The following is a 5,754-nucleotide window of genomic DNA, read 5'->3' as shown; positions in this document are numbered from 1 at the left end:
GGAGTGGGCGGGGGGTCGGGAGTTGCTAGCCAATCAGGCGGGCAGTGCCACCTCGGGGAATGACGCTCGGCCAATGGGAAGGGCACTCCATTCCGTCAACGCTGTGGGTCGGGGCTCTGAGAAAAGAGAGCTGGGTGGGAGTCGGGCCAGGCTGATGTGTGCCCAAGGGAGGGGAAAAGAGAGAGCGAAGTTCCTGCGAAGAACTGCGGGAATGTGCGTCCGGAATTCACTCTCCACCGCCCCCTCTATCCCGACTAGGCTGCTGAGGGAGCGCCTGGGCCCTGCTGGCGGATACCCTGCCACTCCTAATAGCGCGGCGCCCAGGGACCCTCCGCCACCCATCGCTCCATCCATGGGATTGCAGTGCCTTAAGAAAGACGCGCTGTTCAAAAAGGCACGTTCATTCTGTTCTGTATTTTCCCCCTCCGTTCATTATTCGCCTTTTCACATTTGCTGAAACCATAATGATGGAATGGAATGTGTAGCCTTTCCGTTTTCTTTTTAAAAAATGCTAAAGCTTAGCAAAAGTAGAAAAAAAAGAAGAAAGAAAAGAATGCCGAATCGAATGCAGGCTTTTGGTGAAGGGAATATAAATAAGACAAAAACGTAGGAGGGGTTTCTTTTACCCCATCTAAATGCAAAAGTGAGCTAAAGAAATGCAATTGCCTTGCGCATTCAATTAGAGCACGTAAAGATTAAAAATGCATGGACACGGAATATTTAAAATTCCATTATGACATATAATATTAATCTGTTTTATGTAAAATTCATACCTGTAACTTAATTTAGGCCATTAATGCACAGCTTCACGTATTACTCAGCGTACCCCGCTTTAAATAAGGTGATGAGAATGTCCAGAGTCTCCTCCTTTGACAACAAAGCATTAAAATTCACACTTCCAGTCTCTGGGGTCCTGCTTGGGCCCCACCCTGCAAAAAAAGCCTGTTAATTAAGGGCGTTTTTGCGTTAGATTTCTTATAGAAAAGATGTCCTTCAAGGGTTCAAAATAAAATTGCACAATGAGCTTTGGTGGAGTCTTGTGTGTACCCTTCGAGAAAAAATTGAGCCCTTTAGATGAGAAAGGAACATAAAAATTCTCAGTCAATGGGGAAATGAATTTTTAGTGCCTTCACTCTACAAACCCTCCCACCTTTAGACACGCTTGGAGATGAATTAACCCAAGAATTTTCTTCATCGTGTACATGACATGGATTGGTGTCTTCATTTTCATAGATAATTGAAAGAAAAAGACATGGACCTCATTTCTTCCTGTCTACCCCTTGTATGGACATTTTCTACATCCCTTCCCAGAACTGAAATACCTGCACCAGGCAGATATTTTGTTTAGCTATGTCAGTACTTTATGACTATTGCACTATTCCTCAGAGCACATTCCTTTTTCCTGATGAAATGAGGAGCAACTATTTAATTCTGGTTTCACAGGTAGGTGCAATAACCCTCCTGTCCCCAATCCTTGTATGTTACTGCCTCTAATAATTGTTTGGAAACAAGTGACATTCTCATTTATTTATGTGCATATGTAAATGGTCTACATACACATCGAGAAAATCAGAATTATGACACTCAAAAGGGCTTTCTTCTAAAGACAGGCATAGTCAAATACATCTTTAAACTAATGCAAATACAGAGAAAATGTTGTAATTTTAAATGGGAAGTTGGGGAAGCCAGCTCTACTGGTTGTAAGCTATTATCCTGGAGCCAGTTATATGAGCACAGACGATAATAATAAATAGATATATGTACAGGTGTTTAGTTCCATTGATTTTTCTCTTTCATAAAGTTTAAAATTTGCTTCTAAATTCAAAACCCAAGACTTTCCTCTGTTTGGCAAAATAAAACTATACTAATGTGCCCAGGACACACTTAACATTTAAAAATTTTACATATCCTAACGATTAAAATTAAAATTTAAGTTTTGAATATGTAACACAAAGGAAGAATCATGTCGACATTTTTGGAATTTGCTAAATCTCAGAAAGCCATGCCCTGGGTGTGACAAGTGCCAAATGCCAAAGTTTCAGGTTTTTTTGGAGATGCTCTGTGTGACTGGCTTAAAGTTTGAAAGGCTGAGTTACTCTATGTGGGGTGGGGTGGAAGAGGTGGTTTCAAAGGAATGTACCTCAGCCACAAGATCAAGAACACCCAGGAAAGATGTGATCCGTAAATCCCGCTGGCAGAGTAGGCAGAGGCAGTTATTGTCCTCCTTGTTTTGAAGGTTGGAAGGCATGAAGACATTAAAAAATTAAAGTGCTACCTAAAAGGTTATACTGTGGGAATAACGAATACAATCCTGCACTTTTTGGTCCATGAAACCAGAGAGTATTAGGGGCTATGCAAAGTGTGTTTCTGTATTCTTAGACATAGACACTAACGTGACATCAAAGCTGAAATCATGGAAGACTCCTGGCACTGATAATTCAAAACAGACTTTACCCAGCAATTATCAATCAGATTTTGGATAAACCTTACAAGCTACGTTATTTCTACTGTGCAGAGAAGCTAACTTAGTCTGTCAGTGACTCTCTTTTACATCAAAGTGTTTCACTTGCACTTGTAAAAGTAAGATGGGCTAACCCAAATCCTTTTGTCATGGAAATACTAGAGGCTCCCAAAATATACCTCAGTAGGAACCTAGAATGAAACATTCATGGGAGAATTGCTAGAAAGCCCTGGTGACCGGAGTAATGGATACACCCTTCCTCCAAACAAAGAGGTCTGCTGTCCTCCCTGAGATATATTCTAGCTACTAAATCAGGCCCTCGCTGAACTGCAACACCCAAGCCTTTAGAAGTCATAGTCACCCTGTGTTTACATGAAGCAAGGGTATGGAAGCATATTGTGCTATTCAGTCCCAGTGCCTTTTTAGGACTTGATACTTGTTTCTCCATAGCCTCCAGGGAAACAGTGAGTGGGCTCACACAGATAAATGTGAATGTTCCCATGCCTTGGTCACTCTGTAGGTGTGTGGTCACAGAAAGAGGCATAGGCATTCTTTGAGGGCATAAGAAACCACTATGTACTCTGCAGCAGGAATGTCCCTTGCTCCCAAAGAGTAAATTGGGTGATGTGGCAATTCAAGCTCAAGGCTGCTTTATCAGGCACTAAGTGTTACAAAATTACTTGTGCTACCCTTGAATTGCTGATACTAGTTCCGGAAACACTGATAACCCCTTAGTTTGCTAGGTCCTGGAAAAGGCTTGTAGGAAGAGGATGTTGTACATTGAACATGGCTGGGCAGATGTGGCTATAAAAAATGCCTTATTTGGGGAGTTTTAAAGGTAGTTAGTTTAAATAAAAAGTGACTTTTTGAAAGCCCGCCCCCACTTAGATTAAAAGCCAGAAAATGGGGAGAAATAAGTGGAGTTTGTTTTTACCTTAGGAGATGTAAACAGCATGGACTCTGAAGTGAGACAGTCTGAGCCCCAATTTTGGCCTCTTTGCCTATTAGTTTTATATCATTCAGATGGGTTCTTAAATTCCTATACCTTTCATATTTGGAATGAAGATCAAAATTGCATTTACTTCATAAGATGTTTATGTGTGTATATATGGTCTCTGTATAAGAAATTCAATAAAGTTCTTAGAACAGTGGTTGGCACATAAGTGGGCAAACCATGTTAAAATGTATTATCATTTTTGTCAAATATCTCTCAGTCTGTGGCCTGACTTTCCATTTACTTTACAGTCTTATTTTAGAGCAGAAGTTTTAATTATTTTTTTTTTTTTGAGACAGAATTTCACTCTTGTTGCCCAGGCTGGAGTGCAATGGCATGATCTTGGCTCACTGCAACCTCCGCCTTCCAGGTTCAAGCAGTTCTCCTGCCTCAGCCTCCCAAGTAGCTGGGATTACAGGCACCCACCACCACGCCTGGCTAGTTTTGTATTTTTTGTAGATATGGTGTTTCACCATGTTGCTCAGGCTGGTCTTGAACTCCTGACCTCAGGTGATCCGCCCACCTTGGCCTCCCAAAGTGCTGGGATTACAGGCGTGAGCCACCATGCCCGCCCTAAATTTTGTTGATGTCTAGTTTATCAGTTTGTTCCTTTTTGGTTCATATTTTTGATATTGGATCTACCTAAGAAATCTTTCATAGCTCAGGTAACAAAGGTTTTCTCATAGGTTTTCTTCTAGAATTTTTGTATTTCTTAGGTAGGGTTGCTTGCATGGTGTGCAGCTTATGCAGTCACACAGGGTCCTGCACTCAGAAGAGCCTTATGCTTGGGTTAGTGTTCTTGCCTTCTTGAAATTCTTAGTAATTTTTGAACAAAGGAACCTGCATTTTCATGTCACATTTACATAATTTGTGTCTCTAGTCTTTGTTTTCTGTTTTATGTGTAGGTCTATGATCCATTTTGAGGTTATTTTTGTGTGTGGTGCAAGATATAGGCTGAAATTAATATTTTGCATATGTAGATCCATTTGTTTCAGCACTCTATCGAAAAGACTACCTGTTTTCCAAAGAATCGCCTTTGCACCTTCGTTAAAAAATGATTGTGTACAATGTATATGTGTCGGTCTCTTTCTGGCCTCTGAAATCTATTCACTGGACAGATTATCTTTTTTCACGCTGCTACCACATTTTCTTGATTACTATAGCTTTATAATAAGTCTTGAAATCAGATAGTGTTGAGGCATTGAACCTCCAGCTCTGTTCTTTTTCAAAGCTATTTTGGCTATTCTGGTGATATTGCATTTCCATATGAATTTTAGAATCAGTTTGTGAATTTCATCAAAAAGGACTTGTGTCCAAACATATAAAGAACCTGTACTCAGAATACTGTATATAAAGAGCTTTCAAAACACAATAATAATAAAATAAACAACTCAATTAAAAAGTAGGCAAAAGAACGTACAATCCAATAAAGGAGAAATAGGCCAGGTGCTGTGGCTCACCCCTGTAATCCCAGCATTCTGGAAGACTGAGGCAGGTGAATTGCTTGAGCCTAGGAGTTCGAGACCAGACTGGGGAACATGGTGAAACCCTGTCTCTACAAAAAATACAAAAAATTAGCTGAGCATGGTGGTGCATGCCTGTAGTCCCAGCTACTGGGGGGTGGAGTGGGATGGTGGTGGTGGGGCTGAGGTGGGAGAATCGCTTGATCATGGGCAGGTAGTTGAGGCCGCAGTGAACTGAGGTTGCACCACTGCACTCCAGCCTGGGCAACAGAGTGAGATCCTGTCTCAAAAAAAAAAAAAAAAAAAAAAAAAAAAAAAAGAGGAAGAAATAAAAAATGGCAAATGAGCACATGGAAGATAGTACAAATCATTAGTCATTTGGGACATACAAATCCAAACTGCAATGATATACCACTACACACCTGCCAGAACCGCCAAAATGAAAGACGGAACATATTGAGTGCTGGTATATGGAGCAACTGGAACTATTGTACACTGCTGGTGGGAATGTAAAATGAGGAAAATTACTTTGGAAAACAATTTGACAGTTTCTTAAAGTTAAACATATAGATAACATATGGCCCATCTGTTCTTCTCCTAGGTATTTACCCAAGAGACATGAAACCTTCTATCCAAGGGCCACAATGGAGCCTGAGAATGATGAATGTGTTTATTATCTTACCAACTCTCTATCATATTGCTGTCAGCTAGGTATCACAGCATTAACTGAACAGTAGTGAAATACCCTCTGAACGGCCGGGCGCGGTGGCTCAAGCCCGTAATCCCAGCACTTTGGGAGGCCGAGACGGGTGGATCACGAGGTCAGGAGATCGAGA

This window comes from Colobus angolensis, unplaced genomic scaffold (genome assembly GCF_000951035.1).
Source record: "Colobus angolensis palliatus isolate OR3802 unplaced genomic scaffold, Cang.pa_1.0 Scaffold6, whole genome shotgun sequence".
NCBI classification, from domain to species: Eukaryota; Metazoa; Chordata; class Mammalia; order Primates; family Cercopithecidae; genus Colobus; species Colobus angolensis.
This window is presented reverse-complemented; position numbering follows the sequence as displayed.